Genomic DNA, 23,660 nt, shown 5'->3' on the forward strand with positions numbered 1-23,660 from the left:
TCCGGCGGCGGCGGCGGCTGGCAAGTGCGGCGGCGGCGGCAGGATGAGTGTGGCGGCGGCGGCGGGTTGAGGGGAAGAGAGAGAGAGGGGGGTATATATGAGGGGGGAGGGGGTAGCAAGCTTGGAGGAGGGGGCAAGCTCCAGGGCGGCTCGGTCCCGTGGCCATGGCGGACTCCGGTGGCGCGGCGGCTCCCGTGCGGAGGAAGGAGAGGGCGCGGGCGGGCCGGCGCTCGGCTGGGCTTCGGCCCGGTCGGGCGTCGCGTAGTTTTTTTTAAATAAGTTCCGCAGAAAATAATTCGTAGAAAAATAAATAAACATCGGAAAAAATATAAAATAAATTTTCCCCGTCTAGTTAGAAAATCTAGAATAGGGTGAACATTTTTTTAAATCAAAATAAATATTTTGAATACATGCAATATTTTTAATGCAATAAAATTGCAAATAAAATCCGAATAAACTCCAATAAAAGATTTTAACATTTTTCCTCCAGTATTTCAATTGTTTTGGAGAAGTCATATTTTCTCCTCTCGTTTATTTTTTTTAATGAAATATTTTTCCGGAGAGAAAATAATTAAAACCAAAAATCCTCGTCTTATTATTTGATGAAAATCAAATATGAAAACTCGAGAAAATCCCCAACTCTCTCCGAGGGTCCTTGAGTTGCTTAGGATTTATCGAGGATTTGTCAATATTCAATAAAACATGATATGCAATGATGATCTATGTATAACATACCAAATTGAAAATTTGGGATGTTACAAACCTACCCCCCTTAAGATGAATCTCGCCCTCGAGATTCGGGTTGGCTAGAAAACAGGTGGGAGTGGTCTTTCCGTAGATCTTCCTCTCGCTCCCAGGTGGCTTCATCCTCTGTGTGGTGACTCCACTGAACTTTGCAAAACTTGATAACCTTGCTGCGGGTAACTCGGCTGGCATACTCAAGAATCTTAACTGGTTTCTCCTCATAGGTCAAATCACTTTCCAACTGAATCGCTTCCAGTGGCACAGTATCGCTCAGTGGTATCTCAGCCATCTCTGCGTGGCACTTCTTCAACTGGGAAACGTGAAATACATCATGTACTCCAGACAATCCTTCGGGCAATTCCAGCTTGTAAGCAACTTCTCCCATACGTTCCACAACTCTGTATGGTCCGATAAAACGGGGCGCTAACTTTCCCTTAACTCCAAAGCGCTTCACTCCTCGAAGTGGTGATACTCGAAGATAAACTCGGTCTCCGACTTTGTAAATTGTCTCTTTTCTTTTAGAATCAGCATAACTCTTCTGCCTGGACTGGGCTACCTTGAGCCTATCGCGAATCAACCTCACTTTCTGTTCAGACTCCTTAATCAAATATGGTCCAAACAACTGACGGTCTCCAACTTCGTCCCATAACAACGGTGTTCTACACCTCCTTCCGTACAAGGCTTCGAAAGGGGCCATCTTCAAACTGGTCTAATAACTGTTGTTATAAGGAAACTCCGCATATGGCAAATTGTCGTCCCAACTAGATCCATAATCTAGTGCACAAGCTCTCAACATGTCCTCCAAAATCTGGTTGACTCTCTCGGTCTGTCCATCTGTCTGTGGGTGGAAAGCTGTACTAAATTCCAGCCTGGTTCCCAATGTTTCATGTAACTGCTTCCAAAACTTCAAGGTAAATTGGGTTCCTCTATCTGATACAATGGTCCTCGGAACTCCATGCAAACATACAATCCTGGTCATGTATATCTTTGCCAACTTAGCACTGGTGTAAGTGGTCTTCACTGGAATGAAATGAGCCACTTTCGTCAAACGGTCGACTACAACCCATATTGAGTCATAGCCTGAACGAGTCCTGGGTAATCCTGTGATAAAATCCATGCCTATTTTATCCCACTTCCATTCGGGTATCGGCAATGGTTGTAGCAATCCTGCTGGCTTCTGATGCCCTGCCTTCACTCTCTGACATACATCACAAACTGCTACATATTCCGCAATATCCTTCTTCATTCCGGTCCACCAGAAAATATTCTTCAAATCCAAATACATCTTGGTATTCCCTGGGTGAATCGAGTATGGTGAATCATGGGCTTCCTGCAAAATCAACTTCCTGATCTCCGGATCATTTGGCACATATACGCGGTCCTCAAACCATAAGGTATCGTGCTCATCCTCACGAAATCCCTTGGCTTTTCCTTTGCTCATCTTCTCCTTTATCTCTTCAATCTCCTTGTCTGTCTTCTGAGCTTCTCTGATCTTTTCCATCAAGGTAGACTGAAATCTCCAATGTCTCTAAATTGCTTCTTGGGACTATTTCCAAACATAGCTCGCGAAGGTCCTCGGCTAACTCCTGAGGTAACTCTCCTGTCATGAGGGTGTTGATATGACTCTTGCGGCTCAACGCGTCTGCTACTACGTTAGCCTTTCCTGGGTGATAATGCAATCTCATATCATAATCTTTAATGAGCTCCAGCCATCTCCTCTGTCTGAGATTTAACTCCTTCTGCGTGAAAATATACTTCAAACTCTTGTGATCTGTATACACCTCACAATGGTTTCCAATGAGAAAATGTCTCCATGTCTTCAATGCATGCACCACGGCTGCTAATTCCAAATCATGCATAGCATAATTTTTCTCATGGGGTTTAAGTTGTCGTGAAGCATATGACACAACTCTTCCTTCCTGCATAAGCACTGCTCCAAGTCCTCGACGAGAAGCGTCGCAATAAACTTCATAATCTTTGCGTTGATCTGGCAGAATCAACACCGGTGAGGTAACCAATCGTTTCTTCAACTCTTGGAAACTAGCTTCACATTCCTCAGTCCAATTGAATTTGGTGTCCTTCTTCAATAGCTCAGTCATGGGCTTAGCCATCCTTGAGAAATTCTCGATGAATCTCCGGTAGTATCCTGCAAGTCCAAGAAAACTCCGGATTTCTCCAACTGTCGTGGGTGATTCCCAACTTGTCACTGTGTCAACCTTGGCAGGGTCTACTGCTATTCCTTCTCCAGAAATAACATGTCCAAGGAATCCAACTTCCTTCAGCCAAAATTCACACTTGCTGAACTTGGCATATAACTGATGTTCTCTGAGCTTCTCAAGTACCAATCGTAAATGCTCCTCATGCTCTTCTTCATCCTTGGAGAAGATTAAAATATCATCAATGAACACCACGACGAACTTATCCAAAAACTCCATAAACACTTTGTTCATCAGGTTCATGAAATAGGCAGGTGCGTTAGTCAGTCCAAATGACATAACGGTATACTCATACAATCCATATCTGGTGGTAAAAGCCGTCTTGGGTATATCCTGCTCTCGAATCTTTAACTGATGGTATCCTGATCGTAGATCGATCTTGGAAAATACTTTAGCTCCTTGTAGGCGGTCAAACAAATCATTGATCATCGGCAGTGGGTACTTGTTTTTGATGGTCACTTCATTCAATCCTCGGTAATCAACAACCATCCTCAGCGATCCATCTTTCTTCTCCACTAGAAGTACTGGTGATCCCCAAGGTGACGAACTTGGGCGAATATAGCCTTTATCCAGTAACTCCTTGATCTGCTTCTTAATTTCCTCCAAATCCTTTGCGGGCATCCTGTACGGTCTCTTAGATATTGGCCCTGTGCCTGGCAAAAGTTCAATCAAGAACTCAATGTCTCTATCTGGTGGCATGGCTGGCAACTCTTCTGGAAATACATCCAGATAATCCTTCACCACTGGTACTTCCTCCTGTACAACTCCTGATAAGGAATTTACTTGAGTCCTCTTCGGCATATGCCGGGATACATACTTGATCCTTTTTCCTTCTGGGGTGGTAAGCAAAATCGTCTTGCTGGCACAATCGATGTTTCCTCCATACAACGATAGCCAATCCATTCCCAAAATCACATCCAAACCTTGCGATTCCAAAACAATGAGGTCTGAGGGGAAAACATGCCTTCCAATGGCCAATGGTATCTGAAAACATCCTTGGGTTGCCATATACTCTGCTCCTGGCGAGGTTACTAACATAGGGGTTTTGAGAACTTGGGTGGACATCTTAAACTTATTCACGAATCCCCTTGATATGTATGAATGCGATGCACCAGTATCGAAAAGAACGGTTGCAGTAAATGACTTAACCAAAACTTACCTATTACTGCATCAGGCTGAGCTTCAACCTCCTCCACGCTCACGTGGTTCACATGTCCTTTGTTGAACGGGTTCGGCTTCTTCCCAGAGCTTCCATTGCCATTTCCATTTTGGGCTTCAGGACAATCAGTTGCATAATGTCCACTCTTCTGGCACTTGAAACAAGTAATGTGACTTAGATCCCTCTTGGTTGGGGTAGATGGGTTGGTGCGGTTCTGTCCGTTTCCTCCTCCATTCCCATTACCATTCTTGGAGCCATTATGGTTGTGCGAACTACCTCCTCCATGGGTATGCTGAAACTGTCCTCCCAGCTTCGGGGTAAATCGTGGCTTCTGCTGGGCTCCAGAATTGTACTTCCCTTGTCCATACTTCCTCTTACGGTTTTCAATCTGCTGTTGCTTCCCTTCAATCATGAGAGCTCTATCAACCAGCTCCTGGTAGTTGTTGAAGGTTGCTACCATCAACTGCATACTCAGTTCATCATTCAGCCCTTCCAAAAATTTCTCCTGCTTGGCAGCATCTGTAGCAACGTCATCTGGTGCATAACGTGCTAACTTACTGAAATCCTCCACATACTGGCCTACGGTGCGTCCTCCTTGGCGTAGGTTACGAAACTCACGCTTCTTCATAGCCATAGCTCCTGCTAAAACATGAGCTGTACGGAAAGCTTGTTGAAACTGGTCCCATGTGACAGTGTCAATAGGGTGCGTGGCTGTATAATTCTCCCACCATGATGCTGCGGGTCCATCAAGCTGATGTGCGGCAAAACGCACTCTTTCCGCATCTGTGCATCCTGCAGTGGTCAACTCCCTTCCAACTTTGCGGAGCCAATCATCTGCTACAATCGGCTCGGTGCTACTGGAAAACACCGGCGGGTTTAGCCTTAAGAAACGGGCTAAGTGATCAACAGGTGGTGGTGGTGGGTTGTTGTTGTTGTTGCCTTGGTTCTGCACTAACACTTGCATCAGGGCATTCTGTTGCTGAATCAACTGGGTGATCTCTGGCGGGAAAACAAATCCGGTGTCATGTCTCGGAGGCATCTGATAGGTTTAGAAAAGATGAGAGTTAAGAATAGAATGAGGTCTAGAGAGAAAACACTACCCATATGCTCATGAGACAAATCAATCAATATCACTAAATCAATTCAAACAAGGCAAAACAATCGATCTAACTAGCATTACAAAGTGCTTGAACTATACTATTAAATGGGGGAAAACTACTACTGATATGGTGGTCTACTAGAAATTCTGATCCGTTGAAGACTCCATGATGTCCGCTCCAGCTTCATCAACCCAGTCGTCTTCACTTGGTTCTGAGTCGGTGTCGTCGATGATGATGTAGTTATCCGGACAAGTGCATTCGTCGACTTCTGCTTTTGGCACTGGATTTCCCATGAATACTCCAATCTTCTTCTCCAGGTCGTCATTCTTCCCTACTAGTGCGTTGATTTCCTCCAAATAATCTTCGCGTGTAGCCTTGAGTTCTTCTTGGAGCTCTTTGATCTTTGTTAATGCCTTCTTCAGTTCTTCCTTGTCCGTGCACATCTGGTTCTCCTGGCGACGAATGTGCTGGTTTTGCTCCTGGATGAAAGCTGCAATTGATCCATCCTTCTTGGTTCTGATCATCTCCCATTGCGCGTCTCGGCGTCCACAAATTTGGTAAATTGTATCCTTAAGCTCCTGGTGGTAGACTTCTCCAATGCGTCCCATGGTGATGTGTGCGGCCATGCTCTTCCCTAAACTCCAAGTTGGTGCTTCGAAAACCAATCTTATGGGTTCAGTAACTGGTACAAACGTCCTTCCTGGAATGATAACTTGAATCTTCCAGCTCTCCTCTTCAGGTAATGTGGCGTTGTAGGTTCTGGTGATGCTTGGTATTCCTATGTTCAAATACTTAGTGACTTCCTTCAAATGTCGACCAAACGGCGTGTCTTCATCTGGTTGCATGAACTTGCTCCTTGCATTCGCCATTCCTAAAAGAGTAGAAAGTGGAGAGGGGTCAGAAATGAGAAGAGAGAAGTTTTCTAGGGCTTAAGCGTAGTGGTCGTGTCCTACAGTCAGCGTGTGCTCTAATACCAACTTTGTAGCGACCAGACCTCAAATGGTCTGTGCTGCTGTGCACCAGTGTCATCCCTGGATCAGTAATGCTAACACGCACAGTACAAATGGAGGATTTATAACAGAGTAGCAATCACACACTTATTACATTGAATATCTCCGAAGAGATTAAGTATGATAAACATGGCTTAAGGCCATCTAATAACGATAACAGCGAAAGACTTGGAAGATAAGTGAGTCCATCAACTCCAGCGGCATCACTGAGTATAAGACCACGACCTAAGGCACCTTACTCGTCGCCTGAAAAGTCTGCAACATGAAACGTTGCAGCCCGAAAACGGGTCAGCACATAGGATATGCTGGCAAAGTAACACATAGAAAGCAATGAACAATAATAATGCTATACTACATCCATATATGGCTGGTGGAAAGCTCTATGGTTACATTTTTGCGAAAAGCCAATTTTATCCTACTACAAAGGAATAAATTTTATTTAACTATCATGGTGGTTGTGAAACATTGAGAAGGTACCTCCATCTCAATCCCAAATAGGTGTCATCATTAACCCAGCAAAATTAATTAAAAGTAACATAGTGATGAGATTCAAATGATAATCCAGGTACTAGATACTCAAGTTGTCCATAACCGGGGACACGGCTAACCATGATTAGTTTGTACACTCTGCAGAGGTTTGCGCACTTTTCCCCACAAGACTCGATCGGCTCCGCTTGATTCTCGCACTACATGATGTTTGAGAAACGGATGACCGAGACACAGCCTTTCAGAAACAATCACTCTTTACTCTGGATGGACCGGTACACCTACTTTCCCCTACATCTGCTAGTCCACCTCTTCAAGAGATCATGTAACCTACTCAACTATGCTAGAGCCCATAATAGCTTGTGGCTGCACACGGAAGTTTCTAGCATGAATAATCTTATGATCCCTTTGAGCCTGGGTGGCAGACCTTATACAAACAGGGAACACTGTGTTCTCCAGGTGCCTCAATCCACCCAGATGTGAGTTTTAGTTGCCACCTTAGGTTGAACCATTAATAAACATCTCACATCTGTCATGAATATCACTCAACCCAATCCACGTCTACGAGCATAGCATGGCAATAATAAAGCAACGTAGAAGTAACTCCCAAGGGTTTGAACAGAAAACAGGTAATAGGTACTACCTCAACTACTTCCCAGTTCCCACAGTTTAATCAGATCCTAATCATGCAATTGTTTGAGGAATAGATCTAATGCAATAAAACTGGGTATGGAAAGTATGATCAAAGTGTTACTTGCCTTGCTGATGATCCGCAAAACCTAACGACTCGAAGTAACAAGCGGCACACTCCGGGTACTCTATCGCAAACAAACAAGCATACAATCAGTACTCATCTAATGCACAGGTAAAACTCGAATGAAAGATCCAACCAGAAAGTTCAACTTAAGAACTCCGGTTTGCAAAAAGAATCAACTCGAAAGAAACAACGAAAGTCAAACTGCGAAAGAAAATAGCTTCGTTTACTAATCTGGATCTAGGTCAAATTTTACTACAGCAAAAACTTGTTTGAGTTGGTTAAACGGAAAGAGAATTTCGAGACGAAACTCTAGGCGCTTGAATCGCCTGATTCCGATAAACGAGCGAGAAGTTAAACAGAATCGAAAATTTGATCAGAAATCGAATCTGAGATAATCGCAGATAAATCCGACGAAAAAGAAAAACGAACGAACGGTTAAAGAACGGACGTTCGTTAACAGAGAAAACCCGACGAACGCGTTCGTTAAAACGAACGGTTCGGTGAACGCTCGCAAAATAATAAAACCGAAAAAAAAACCGATCTAGGGTTTTTTTTAAACGAAGGGTTTTTTTAGAAGAAAACCGGCAACGACGAACGGGGCAGCGGCAGTACCTCGTCGGGGCGGCTCCGACGAGGGCTCCGGCGGGGCGCGGGGTGCGCGGGTGCGGGGGTGCGGGCGAGGGCGGCGGCTCCCGGCGGCGGCGGCTGGCAAGTGCGGCGGCGGCGGCGGGATGAGTGCGGCGGCGGCGGCGGGATGAGTGCGGCGGCGGCGGCGGGTTGAGGGGAAGAGAGAGAGGGGGGTATATATGAGGGGGTGGGGTAGCAAGCTTGGAGGAGGGGGCAAGCTCCGGGGCGGCTCGGTCCCGTGGCCATGGCGGACTCCGGCGGCGCGGCGGCTCCCGTGCGGAGGAAGGAGAGGGCGCGGGCGGGCCGGCGCTCGGCTGGGCTTCGGCCCGGTCGGGCGTCGCGCAGTTTTTTTTTTTAAATAAGTTCCGCGGAAAAGAATTCGTAGAAAAATAAATAAAAATCAGAAAAAATATAAAATAAATTTTCCCCGTCTAGTTAGAAAATCTAGAATAGGGTGAACATTTTTTTAAATCAAAATAAATATTTTGAAAACATGCAATATTTTAATGCAATAAAATTGCAAATAAATTCCGAATAAATTCGAATAAAAGATTTTAACTTTTTTCCTCCAGTATTTCAATTGTTTTGGAGAAGTCATATTTTCTCCTCTCGTTTATTATTTTTAGTGATACTAGCAATGTTAGTGATACTAGCAATGTCCTCAGATGAGGAATTAGCGATAGCAGAGGCAGGTGAAGAATTTGTAACATTAGAAGCATTTGAACATTCAGGTGAAGAATTAGCAGATTCACGTTCAATGCATTTCAAACAAGGAGGAACAAATTCTTCCTAAGCAGCGCTGATTTGTTGAGCAAGTAATGAATCACGCTCCTTCTGAAGATCTTCATAACTCACTATTAGCTTCTCAAGATCTTGCTTTCTTTGAAGAAATTCATAAGAAAGCTTCTCAAGATCAGATAAGAGGGTGTTATGTTGATCTTGAAGGGTGTCATACTTAGTATGAAGTCTCTGAAGACTTTCAGCCAAAGCTTTTGACTGATCCATTTCTTCACCCAACATATCATCGCTCTTATTTAGCATGTATTGAACTTTTTCCAAAGCTCTTTATTGTTTAGTGGCAAGGGAAGCAAGTTTGACATAGCTGGGTCCAAATTCATCACCAGTTCATCATCACTAGACTCGGATAGGTAGCATTCAGTTACCTCAGCACTTTTTGCCATAAGGCATGATGAAGAGGATGATGATTCTATTTGAATGTCATCACTTTGAGAGATTCCTTGAAGTCCTCAAAGCAAGGATCATGACGGGTTCGATGACCTTCATAGACCTCAGAGAGACGGTCCCAGATAAGCTTCGCATGATCGAGATGCATGATGTTCCTGAACTGATTTTGAGACAGACAGGAGCAGATGACGTCCTTCGCCGTGAGATTGAGAAGAGTGTACTTGCGAATGTCATCAGCTTCCGCCATCTTGCATAGATCGGTCAGACCAATCTCTGTGACGGTCCACAACTCGCTGTTCATCGCCATGAGGCGCTTCTTCATCACGGCCTTCCACTTGGGATACTCGTGACCGTCAAAGATGGGGCATGACACAGTCTTCATTCCTGTGGTCGACATAACTAAAACTCCAGGCGGTTAAACCAAATCACACAGAACAAGGGAGTACCTTGCTCTGATACCAATTAAAAGTGCGTTATATCGACTAGAGGGGGGTGAATTGGCGATTTTTATGAATTCTTCACTGAGGAATTTGCGGGTGAGGAAATTCCTTAGCGAAGAACTACTTGCAGCGGAATAAGTACTCAGAAGTAAACATAACAAAATACAAGCATGGTCATCATGATGAAATGAAGGCAGGCACAGAGTACAGAAAGCGTAAACACAGGATAACACAGGATGAAGACAAACAGACTAAAGAAATTGAACTGAGGAAATTGAGAAAGTCTTCAGTCAAAATCTTCAAACACATATATGAGGAAATGAAAGAGTTGGGGAAATAGAACCAGTAAGCTTGGTGAAGACAATGATTTGGTAGACCAGTTCCAACTGCTGTCTCAGTTGTACATCTGGTTGGAGCGGCTAGGTATTTAAACCTGAGGACACACAGTCGCGGACACACAGTCCTCACCGTATTCTCCTTGAGCTAAGGTCACACAGACCTCGCCCAATCACTCGTGGTAAGTCTTCAGGTGACTTCCGAACCTTTACAAACTCGGTCAATCGGCGATCCACAATTTCTCTTGGATGCTCTAGACCATGATGCCTAACCGTCTGGAAGAAGCATAGTCTTCAAAGGTAACAAGCATCGGATCCACGCAGGATCAATCTCTTCAGTGATGCTCAATCACTTTGGGTTTGTAGGTGTTTGGGTTTGGGTTTTCCTCACTCAATGATTTTCACTCAAAGTCCTCGGAGGATGGGATACTCTCAAATGACAAGTGTCAGTTTCTCGCGGAGCAGCCAACCAGCTAGTGGTTGTAGGGGATGGCTATTTATAGCCTAGGGAGCAGCCCGACATGATAAGACATAAATGCCCTTCAATGATATGACCGTTAGGTGGATAAGATATTTTGGGATAGCTGGCGCGTAGCACAGCAACGGTCGGAAATTTGAGGTTCAAATTCCTCAGGGCTATCATGTTCCTCACTTTGTAGGCAATCCGCACTGGCGAATTCCTAACTCCTCAGTCAGAACAAATTCCTCAGAGACTAGAAGAACGTCGTCTCTGTCACTGAAGAATATGACTGAACTGTATGAGATTTCGAATGGCTTCACTCGAAGGGATTGGTAGGTGTAGGATTTTGAGTTGAGCATCACATGGAAATTTTTCCTTTGTATTTCCTCGACCCCCTTTAACAGTACGGTGTTTCCTATGACTCAAGAAAGAGAAAATGAAACTACGAAAACAAAAGTCTTCACGCTTCATGTTCCTCGAATGAATACCAAGTCTTCAAGGTCACACCAATTTCTTCACTTTCAAAGTCTTCAGAAATCCAAAGTCTTCAGTCGAAGAACTTCATTTTTAGGGTTCGACTTTCACTGTAAATATCAAACTCCTCATAGACTTATAGACATGTGTACACTCATAAACACATTAGTCTCTTAACCTATAAGTCTTCAATACTCCAAAATCACTAAGGGGAACTAGATGCACTTACATATATGGTCTGAAACAAGCACCTAAGCAATGGCATGATGAGTTTAACACAACTTTGACATCTGTTGGCTTCGTTGTTAATGAAGCTGACAAATGTATATACTATCGCCATGGTGGGGGCGAAGGAGTTATACTGTGCTTGTATGTTGATGACATACTGATATTCGGAACCAACCTCAAAGTCATTAAGGAGGTCAAGTCATTTCTATCTCAGAACTTTGAGATGAAAGACCTTGGTGTGGCTGATGTTATATTGAGCATCAAGCTACTGAGATATAATGAGGGTGGGATTACACTTCTGCAATCCCACTATGTTGAGAAGGTGTCGAGTCGTTTTGGATATTCGGACTGCACACCATCTCAAACACCATATCATCCTAGCGTGTTGATTCGAAAGTCTCAAGGCATGGCTAAAGATCAATTGAGATACTCTCAAATCATTGGTTCACTAATGTACCTAGCGAGCGCAACGAGGCCTGACATCGCGTTTGCTGTGAGCAAACTGAGCCGGTTTGTTTCCAAACCGGGTGATGTACATTGGCATGCTGTTGAGAGAGTTATGCGCTATCTGAAAGGTACTATGAACTATGGACATCACTATACCGGATACCGTCGGTACTTGAAGGGTATAGTGATGCGAATTGGATCTCTGATGTTGATGAGATGAAGGCCACAACTGGGTATATGTTTACTCTTGGAGGTGGCGCTGTTTCCTGGAAGTCTTGCAAGCAAACGATCTTAACGAGATCGACAATGGAAGCAAAATTGACAGCATTAGACACATCTGGTGTCGAAGCAGGATGGCTTCGAAATGTTTTGATGGACTTGCCATTGGTTGATAAACCGGTTTCGACTATCCTTATGAACTGTGACAATCAGACTGTCATCGCCAAGGTGAAGAGTTCAAAGGACAACATGAAGTCCAACAAACACATAAGAATGAGATTAAAACCTGTCAACAAATTAAGAAACTCCGGAGTGATAGTGTTGGAGTATGTCCATACGGCTAAGAATCTGGCAGATCCCTTTACAAAAGGGCTATCACGTGTTGTGATAGATAGTGCATCGAGGGAGATGGGTGTGAGACCCACATGAGTTGCCATGGTAGTAACCCAACCTATGTGATCGGAGATCCCGTGAATTAGGACTTGGGAAAACAAGCCAGTGGTGAACTGAGGAGAGTAACTATACTAACCCACTCCGTTGGAGATGCAGTACTCTCGATACTTTATGGTAGGATGACTATTGTCTTAATGTGTTCCAAAGCTTATGTAAGCAAGATGCTATCCTACAGAGCAATCTTTGGAGGAACACACCTATATGAGCCCGACTGCTGGTCACAGTCTATGAGATTGGGGTGATCTCTAGTAAGCTCATGAATAGGCCAGGTGTGTGACTTATATGCTCCACCCGAGGGGTCAGCCTTCGGCAGCCTAGTACTAGTAAGACATGTGGTGAAACTTCTTTATGCCAAACTGACAATTCAAGGCATAGTCCATTGTTCAGTTGTGAAGGAGTATAGGTACTTGCTCTAGGTGAAGCTCAACCTTAATAGGTCTTCACTGAAACACTGGTATATCAAAACAGTAATTGGAACAGAGGACAGAATGGGCCCTCGAGATCTGGTGGGGGATTGCTAAAATTTGAGATGGGCTCTAGACCCATATAGCAATTTCTGAAAAATCTCTAAGGGCCCATGTGGGTTTATTGGCACTAGGTGGAGTGGGAAGTTTAGTCCCACCCCGAAAGTGGAAGAGGAGTTGGACCTCCTTATAAGGGTTTCTCTTCTACATGCTATTGGAGCTTGAGAGGAGATGAGGCCCTCGCGCACTCCTCCTCCGCTGCCCGCCAGGGCTCGTCATGACGCGCCGCGGGTTGCGGGATTGAGCCGAGCCAAGGTCACACCTACGCGCTTATTTTTGCCAGTCACTAACGGAGAGTTCTCTGACAGCTGGGTCACGATCTGAGACGTCGGATCGTGGGCTGTCACGTAGTCGGACGTGGGTCGAGCCCACGTCTCTCCACGCGGCTGCGCCTATATAAGTGTGCGGTGCCTCCTAACCCTAGCCGCCACGATCAGATCGCATCTACTCACGCGCACTGCCCACCGTCCTTCCTTTGCTGGTGCTGCCGCCGGTGACTCCATCCCGTACGCCGCGTACACGGTCGACGGGAGAGCAGGTCTCCGAAACCCCGTCCCTCTGGTTGGGACGAATAGGTTTTTGGGAAGCGACTACGCGACTGCTCGTTGTTCATCTACTTCCTCTACGTCCGCGTCGCCCTCATCATCACCATGTCCACCGACGCCGAACGTGCCGCCACCGAGAAAGCTGAAGCCGACAAGAAGGCCGCCGAGGACGCTGCTGCCGCCACCACCGCCGCGGCGTCTGCATGGCCTACCGGAGGGTATAACGCGTTTATCCCGCTCCTATTTATTTTTGTATTAGCAGTACTAGCAGTATGTGTAGATTTGTCTACTGTTTGCTTAATACGTGCATGTTTAAATTAGAGTCAGTACGTCGTCAATTCAGTCAATGCCATGCTAGTGATTTATCTATAGATTAAATTAGTTGAAAAATTGCCTATTTACTCAGCAGTAAAAGCCGGAGAAGTTCGCGTCCGAGCCTGACAACCAGGTCGTTTGTTGGTGGTCGATCGGTTTGCACCGGAATTTGCAAGGGGCTTGCACTGCAGGAGGGCATGGGCGTGTCTACCCTACAGAGGTAGAAGAGATATGATCGTGTGTGGATTCATGTGTGTGTGTAGTGCGATGGGTCTTTGATTGGTTGGTGAGGGGACAGTGCACGCACATGCATATGGACACATGATAGAGGTAAGGGTCCAAGGCCTATGCTTGATGGAAAATTAGAGAATTAATGGGATGGCTAGATGCTTGCTGCTATATGTGAGCAAAAATGCCAATTCATGTGTAGTCCTACCAATTCATGCATGGATTTGTTTATAGTTAATTTACTGTTTGGAAGTTTCTATGGTCTCTAGCCAAGCAAGCTTGATGCAATTTCACGTGTGACAATCATGCTTAGATCAGAAGAACAGTTGTTTGGACGAGGATGAGATGATTGCATTGAATGCTTGGCACCATATTGATCGCTAGACAAGAGAAGCTATCAAGAGGAACTTCGCGCCTGATCTCCTTGGGATATGCAAAGTATCTGGACCTTCTATCTTCTGCTGAGCCTACGTTTTCTTAATCAAATACTCCCTCCGTCCCAAAATAAGTGTCTTAAGCTTAGTATAAATTTGTATTAGAGCTAGTACAAAGTTGAAACACTTATTTTGAGACGGAGGGAGTAGTATGTAACAATTCTTAGTACTGCATCAAGAAGTTTGATTTACCAGATGACAAAAAGTCTCAGGCTATTTAGTGGTAATATTGCACCGAAATATTGCAGGGTTCGTACTACTGCACCATGCAACCAGACGAGTCGTCCAGCACAAACATATAGATGATGCCTATGAACCAATATCATAGACTTTCTTTTTTTCCTTTTACCTTTAGAGGTTGTTAATAAAAATGTGATGTTCCGTCCTTGCAAATCTCTAGCATATTGCACTATATTTTACTTTTCTTAGGACTGCATCCAGAAGTTTGATTTACCAAACGACAAAAAATCTCAGGCTAATTGGATAAATTTCATTAAGCACTATTTAGTGGTAATATTGCGCTGAAAAATTGCAGGGTCCATACTACTACCCAATGTAACCAGACGAGTCGTTAGGCACAAACATATAGATGATGCCTATGAACCAATATCATAGACTTTCCTTTTCTTTTTACCTTTAGAGGTTGTTAACAAAAATGTGATGTTCCGTCCTTGCAAAGCTCTAGCATATTGCGCTATAATATTTTTTCTTCTGTCTTAACTCACGGGCACTTTTGCTAGTCATTGTTTAAATATGATACTCAATTGCACGGCCAATTTTTGCTTGGGTATGTTGGTGCTTGTTCTAGTGCAAACCGTGCAATTCAAAATATTTTTACTGCTTGATACATAGAAGATTCAAAATTGTTGTCACCCACAAGAAATAAATACAATGGGACGAAATAGATGGCCCACAATATAGAGTATGATTGAAGAGATAAATATGACATGACAACTGATGACCCATAGAAATAAATACGTCTTGCAGCTTTGGTAGACAACTATATACAATTTTACAAAGTTTTTTCTACTAATCATTACTCTCCCAAATTATAGTGCGTTCTAGTTTGAATTCATATACCAAAGAGGAGTTGGGAGGGGTCATTTCCACTTAGTTTATTGCCTCATGAAGCAGCTAGTTAGGCCCTGTTTGGTTCAGCTTTTATCGACGGATTCCGCTGCCGCGCAGCAGAATCTGAACCAAAGGGCGAACCCAGCAGAATCCGATTCCAGAAATCCGCTGCCAAAATCTGAACCAAAAACAGAAGCAGCCCAAGACGTGCTTTCCAAAATCTGATTCCGCTGCGGGCCAAAATCTGAAAAAGCTGTATCAGCTGGTTTGCCAAATGACCTACATCTTTTTCACATCAGATTTTCCACAGCTGTTTTTCCACAGCAGATTTTTCACAGCTGCTTTTAGAAATCCACAGCCGAACCAAACAGGGCCTAGAGTTGCATGCATTGTTCCGGTGTGTCTGGATTTCCTAATATTCACTATAGCATGGGAGAAAAATGTAAAAACTAAGATGCATTATATTTTGTTATGGACGAGTATTATTTAGTCATGCCAATGTGCAATTACTTCCATTGGTTAGAAAGACTTCTAAAAAAACTAGTCGATGAACGTGCTAGGCGATTAAGTAGTGGAAAATACATCTAGTATAATACTATATCTATGAACACATAGCCATTTTACTATTATTATTAAGAGGCGGACACTCAATGCATTATTACTTACTTTAATTTATATTATATATAAATGAGTATATTTTTCCAAAACTGAATTTATTTATATGGATGTGGCTTGGCACGTAGGTTGGTGCTTCTACCCCATCACTACGGGAAATAGCTAATTTGCCGTCAGGAGGGGTCTTTGCCGACAGCGCTGCTGTGTTTTTTTTTAATTTGACCCATTTCTTCGCCGTCTGTGATATACGAGGCTGACCGCAAAGACACGAATAGCTGACGGTAAAGATGTAGTCTGGCTGACGGCAAAAGTACTTTTGTTTGCCGTCTGTGATTTATAAGGCTGACGGCGAAGCAGATTTGGATGACGGCAAAGACTTTGCCGTCTGTCGGATGAAAAGCTGACGGCAAAGTATTCTTTGCCGACTTATCTTTGCCGTCTGCTTCTTGACGGCAAAATCTTTGCCGTCTGGATTTAGGTCTTTGCCGTCTGTGATCCACAGACGGCAAATTACCTGTTTCCTGTAGTGCATGTGCACGACCAGGGATTGCGTTTGGGCCACTCAGTTGCAGTGGAGCCGTACGAATTATGCATGTATTGGGACCGCCATTGCTGGACGCAAATCGAGGTCGCGTGGAAGTTGTGGATGGCTGTATGAAAAGTGCCAGACTTTGACGGAGACAGATCATGCCAACTATCGTTTCTACTCTCTCCGTTTCAAAATAGACGACTCATTTTGAAAATGAGGGAGTACTTTTTAATCACATGCTGGGGGCAAGTTCCGCAGTAATTTGCGTCTGTGTAATATGCAAACTATGCAACGGTAGGTCCAGAAGCTCCCGCGTGAGTATCTCTTGCTTTGTGGTGAACGATTTCAATGATTAAAGGTGGGCTACGTTCCGGCGAGGGCGCGAGGCCTCGCTAGAACTACGCGGAACACAGAATGTGCATCGTCGACGTAGGCGGAAAAGAAGATAGGCTAGTGTGGGTGGAGGCCTTTTAAGTTTTGATGCTGCTCAGACTGGAGAGGTCGCGGCTGGCCACAACTTCACCGCCGCACCTCTAACAACCGTGGAGCACCGAGGAAGGTTTGATCTGGTCTATCTTAAGATGTAGTGGGAAGAAGAAGCCTCGTGCGCTACCTTAGGGTGCAAGGGGTGCAGAGGGGGTGGCAGGTGCCTCCATGCCTATCTGAGGGGTGAGGGTGGTGCAGGTTCGCCGGAGAATTTCAGGGGGTTTGCCGGCTTAGAGGGATGGCTAGTGGCGGCGGCAACATAGCGGTCGGGAGAGGTTGAGGGAAGGGTGGGGTGGCGAGGATGGCGTGGGAGCGCCGCCGGCCTGGCCGATGGCAGCTGGCGGCAGGAGGAAGAAGAGTTGTGATATGTTTTGAATGAAGAAGACGGTTGGAGGAAGAAGATGCAATCTGATGGTTAGATCGAAATCAAGTGAAAAGATTGATTCAACTGACTCGAATTAAAATTCCAGGCGACTGACACCTAGCCAGTCCCGAGGTTTTTAGGTTATGGTTTGTCCACAAGTGGTTGATTGTGAGGCCATCGCACCGTCATCAGCATGAAATAAGTCATCCTTGCCTCGTTTTTATTGTGATAGTGCTTCTTCACATCGTTAGGAGGCATGTGGAAGATGGTGTGTCTCCAGATCTGTTTTTTGGGTTGATGTTTTTATTTTGCATATTTGTCTCAGTGGCGTTGTTCTATGAAATAGATGGCGCGAATGTGAGTCTTGGTCCTCTGGCCCCAGTACCGACTGATGAATTTGGCAAGCTTTGACCTCATCTGGGAGCGGGTAAGGGTTGTGTTCTCCGACTCCGCCCGGCCAGACCAGACCCGAAGTGTTATACATGCCCACTTCAACATGTTTCTTCTTTGGCATGCCGATTTTCTATGTAGATTGCAAGCGACAGCATATTCGAGTCTACATCGATGACTTCCTTATCGTTGCTTATCCATGTTGGGTTTCAACAAGGTTGATACGTTCAGACGGAGGTTCAGAGGCAGCAATGATCTTTGCTCACAGTGCACCATCGACGTATGTAGTAGGAATAAGACTTTGGCACTCCCTAAGATTTTGATATATTTTTAATTTCTGTAAGGGTCTACTTGTAAAGCTCAGTGCTACTGCTACCTAATTTTGTACCAGTGCAACCATGTGGAGTTATACGATCTTGAAGTATCATTTTTGCGGGTTTTTTCTAAGACACAATAAAGACGCAGAGCACACAAACAAGTCAATACATTAACCCTTATGTACGCACTCACGTACATTCTCTTCCTATGACCATCTCCGAGCGACTGAGTCGGTGGGTCTTGAAATTGTTGAAGTCATCATAGACGCCTCGCAGAATATTCCGCCTTTGTGAGACACCAAAGCATAAAACCTAGGGTTTGATCCTTGGTGGCCTGAGGGTACCATTGCCCTCTTAACTGTCTACTCACACGTTGGTTCCCCATTTTATCCTATTATCAACACATATATCAATATACAATCAGAGTTCAAAGTAATTAATCTGGAAAAATGTGGCGGTGTTGTAACGTGGTGACTGGTAAAGGGGCGAGGAAAGTGGAAATACTGTCAACTTACATGATGGACCATGCCGGTGAATGATGGTTGATGGGCACACAAAATATGATACTTTTCTAATACGTGAAAGTTTTCTGATTATTTGCATGTTGTTAGCTAAATATGTATGTCGAGTACATAGGTCAAGTGAGATTTATCTTGTCTAAGTAGACGATTTAATTCTTCCTGTGGCATAAATCTTGACGATGACACATAAAATGGCACAGTAAGTTAACTAACATAAATTAAATATCTCAAAAGATTTATTCAACAAAACTGCAAGAAAGTTACATGTATCCACTGCTGCAATTATACTTTGTGCTTGAGAAAGAGGCGAGGAAGTCAGAGGAGCTGCGTGCAACATATACTCGAAGATGTTGTTCCTGGAGCTCATCACAAAATATAGATGGATATTTGACAATGGCTCTGGCCTAGATCTGGCAGACAAGTCTAATAAGGGCCGGTTGCATACGTCCAATGAACATGTGTGTAGTGTGCGCCGACGTATTGGACTTCATCATGCCGCTGGGGACGGGCATTTGATGGCATGCAGACATAGTCGATGCTCGATTGCCAATTAAGTTGTCAAATTACGGCTATTTATAGAGGTGCTTTCAGCCGTGGACAACAACTACAACAAAAACATTCGACTCCAAAACCAGACGGGACGGGTGAGAGAGCTTTGAGCGAAAAGGTAGAAGCAACAATGAAAATCGATTGTTCTCCTGGCCGTCCTGTTCACGGGGATCCTCGCCCAGGTAAATGGTGCCTGGTCGTCACGCTTAGTCATTCTATTTGTTTCCTGAAGGAAGTTCGATTGCCTTTGCGTGATACCGGTGAGGTCGTATCTTACGAGTGAATAATTGCTATCCATGCTGCAGCCATCGGGCTATTTCCCCAAGTGCTGCGACAACTGCAGGTCCTTCTCGGGGATCGACGTCGGTGACGACGCCCATCCTGAGTGCCCCAAGGGCTGCTTGCAGTGCCGCGTGGTGCAGACGAGCCCTGCCAAGACGTTCAGGTGCGCCGACTACCGCGGAGACTCCGACGACACGTGCGGCCCGCCCTGCAAGAAAAACTGATGGGTTAAGCTCAGATCACGAAATGTTTCGCCCAAAATAAAAGCTCAGACGAGATGAGCACGGTCACTGTGTTTGTGTGTACATTTGCCCTGCGTTGTACCATCGCCATGGTTTCATCATCACCATTGTTGTTGTTTTGTGTTCAAGAGTAAGTTGTTGTTGATCGCCTATCAGGTGCCTGTTGTATCCTCCATGAAATAAACACCTGACTAAAGTGTGTCTCTGCCTAATCAGATGCAAAGAGTAACCTATAAATATTGCACTGACCCTCTGATATGGCATCCGTCATTTGCATATTACACAGTGCTACCTCCGTTTCGAATTATAAGATGTTTTAGATATTTTAATATAAAGTTCATACAAACCGAATAAGTAAACAAATACACTAAAATGTGTCTATATACATCTAGTTTGGAAAAATATTAAAACATCTTATAATTCATAATTGAGGGAATACGTTTTATTTGTTTAGTTAATCGCAATTTTATTGAGGGTCAAGTTTGGCATGAGGTTGTGCAGCATAACCACCTGGATTCAATTCCTAGGATTGACATATGATGCACATGGTTTTCACCATTTATTGAGGATTAAGTTTGATGTCTGGTGGAACCACTCATCCAAATAAAATCATGGTACATAAAAAAAATTCTTTTAGGACATGGCTTGATCTGTGGTATGACTACATATCAAGATAAGTATGTTGGTACTCATAGTAAAAAGATTGTGTGCTCCCTAATTGGTGCAGAGGCCGGGAATTGAAATTCTCTCCCAATTTTAAGGTATGTTTAGAGAAGAAAAGCAACGTCTTTTCACCATTATTGATGACCTCAACAAAATCGTAGAGACTGACACTCTGTCTTAACAAGAGATTGATATAAAAAATAATTCAATCACGTCTATTGCGAGAAGAGAAACTCAAGTGGTACCGAAGATCCGGTGCGCAATTCATTCTGGAGGGGGATATCAATACACGATATTTCTATTTGGTCACCAATGAGCGGCACCGTAAGCAGTGTATTTTTAGCCTCCAATAGGATGAGAAACGGATCGAAGTCAAGAAGATGTCAAGCTTTATGTAGCCATATAGTACAAGTTTCTATTTGGGGCTCCAGATGAAGGGAACTTCATTCTCGATGAGACCAAACAGATGATATTCCACAAGTCACGATAGAGGCGATATCCTGATGGCCATTCTCTAAAGAGGAGGTGCGTGCTGTGGTGTTTCAAATCGAGCATAACAAAGCTCTAGGCCCTGATGGCTTCATAGTAGTTTTATCAAAACTTCTGGGATGTCATCAAGACTGACCTAATGGAGTTGCTCATTTTTTTTCATGCCGGCCAACTTGAACTATCAGACTTAATTTAGGCGAGATTGTTTTGTTGCCCATGATGAAGGACGATGAGCATATCCAGCAATAGAGACCAAAGTGGCGAGTAATAGGGGTCCGGTTGCTGACCATGTTGTTCGACCATCCCAAAAGACTTTCATACAAGGAAGAAATTTACTTGACGGAGTAGTTATCCTTCATGAGACCGTTCACTAGATACATAAAAGAACATTACTGGGATAGTATTAAAAATTGACTTTGAAAAGGCAGTCAAATGTTTGTTTCTCCAATGGAGCTTGAGAATAAAAGGTTTCTCCGATAGATGGTGCGAGTGGACCCAAAATTTTGTTACTGAAGGCAGTGTGGCTATCAAAGTCAGTGATGATGTAGGCCATTACTTCCAGAGAATCAAGGGTTATGTCTGTGTGACCCATTGTCTCCAATGTTATTTAACAATCATTGACATGTTGGCTACTTTGATCGAACGTGCAACGATCAAATTGCAAGAGTAGCACCACATCTTGTTGATGGGGGAGTCTCTGTTTTGCAATAAGATAATGATGCAATTCTTTTTACCGAACATGACTTTGATAAGGCTACAAATCTGGAACTCTTGCTTTTAGCTTTTTAGCAAATGTCAGGTCTGAAAATTAACTTTCATAAAAGTTAATTGTTCTGTTTTGGAGAAGCCACGGAGGTGGTTGCAGAATAAGCTGACTTGTTTGGTTGTGCACAAGTTCAAATCCCGATTAAATATTTTAGAATTTTGATTCATTATTGGCATCTCACGAATGCAAAGTGGAACCATGTGGAAGAGTGGTTGGAGAAATGGTTAAGAAGTTGAAAAGGCAAGTTGCTCTCTGCTGGAGGACATCTAGTTTTCATCAATTCTGTCCTCACAAACATGCTCTAATTTTTTCAACTTCTCAAAAGGGTTCTGCAAAGACTAGATTACTTTAGATCTGGATTCTTTGTCAACCGAACGACTAGGGAGGTTTAGGTGTCCAAGACCTCCAGGCCAAGAATGTGCCTTACTTAGTAACTGGTTCTTCAAGCTACTTACCGAGGATGGTGCTTGGCAAATTTTGCTATGAAACAAGTATCTAGGCCAAAAAGCGATGTCCCAGGCATATTGGAAGCCCGGTGACTTGCACTTTTGGGTTGGATTGGTCACGGTAAAGAAACATATTTTCCACTCCGGATCATTTGTGATATAGGACGCACTACTAGGGAAAAGCCTAGCAGTAGCGCTGGTTGTTGGTCTATCAGTAGTGCGGGGTGTCGCGCTACTGATACGGCACTACAGCTAAAGCTTAGCAGTAGCGTTGGTCTAGAAACGCTACTGCTATACGCACTTAGTAGCAGCACCTTTCGTAGAAAGCGCTACTAGTAAATACTAGCAGCCCGTCTCTGTGCCCGTGCTACTACTACTATTGCGTATTCTATTTCTTTTTCATTTTATGTCATATTCATACACCATTATACAAGTTTTCATACAGTAGCAATTTAGAGATTGTTTTTACATCATAATGAGTGATTACATCACTGGGTGAAAGAACCGTAGATTAGTTTCAAGTGGATGGATCCATCCACTTGAAACTAATCCGCGGTTCTTTCACCCAGTGATATAATAAATCATCATCATCATATCATTAACAACTTATCAGAATAATACATCATTGTCATATAACAACTCCTCATGATCATCATTTTCGTCAATGAGACATCATATAGCAAGTTGGTCACTAGTCATAATCACAACTCCTCCTCCTCATCAACTCTAACACATTGTAGCACATAATAACACATATAACCTAGGACCAACTCCTCTCTCATAGGACCTACTACCCTCTGTTAGGTAAAATAGCATAAAACAAGATAGGCCCTGACTCTCCATTATGGAGAATGGAGATTATCCTGTCTCCGATTTTTGCCATTCGCACAATGTTGCTTCCAAGTAGATCCCTACGTACGACTGACCATACATTTTTTCCCATCCTTGATTGTCATGTCTTCATCGGTTTTAGAAATCCAATATGGACAGGAGTGATGCGTAGGATGACCTGGCCGTAAGCTCATAACATCAAGGCGACCTGTCGGAAACATCAGATGAGGCACACAATCCTTGGGGATTTTCTGTTGAAAAACATAGTAATAACTTCGTAGTTGGCAATGTAGTTTAGTTTTAGAAGAATTTATGCAAAAGATGCACGGATGTCGTAATAGTAAAAAATCTTACTATGCCATCTCCATGGATGTTACCGTAGTTCAACATGTGCACTAGTGGCACGTATTGACCATAATATGCAGGAGTTTGATAATAGATATTGTAATTCTCAAGATCATTAATAAATGAGATCAGATGATTTTTCTCCTGATAAGTTAATTATGTGCCATCGGTGTAGTAGGTTCTATCTACCATCTTCCGCACATTCTTTGAAGAATGAAAATAAGCTATCAATGAAAATAAGCTGTCAACTATTTTGAAATAAACAATATAAATTACTTAATAACTATGTTTGAGAAACTCACATAGCGGTAGAATTGGAAGCGTATCAAGAAGGACCCAAATGTCCATATTGTCTTTGTCGATGTCAG

At 43.7% G+C, this 23,660-nt stretch overlaps 1 long non-coding RNA gene across 1 annotated transcript; it reads left to right on the forward strand.

Annotated features, from left to right (window-relative positions):
• Positions 1–19,280: 19,280 nt before the first annotated feature.
• LOC123170082 (uncharacterized) lies at positions 19,281–19,985 on the forward strand. Its single transcript, XR_006485031.1, has 2 exons — positions 19,281–19,410; positions 19,534–19,985. It is a non-coding gene; the product is annotated as an uncharacterized lncRNA (long non-coding RNA).
• The last annotated feature ends 3,675 nt before the right edge of the window (positions 19,986–23,660 follow it).

This window comes from Triticum aestivum, chromosome 1D, assembly GCF_018294505.1.
Source record: "Triticum aestivum cultivar Chinese Spring chromosome 1D, IWGSC CS RefSeq v2.1, whole genome shotgun sequence".
In the NCBI taxonomy this organism is placed as follows: domain Eukaryota; kingdom Viridiplantae; phylum Streptophyta; class Magnoliopsida; order Poales; family Poaceae; genus Triticum; species Triticum aestivum.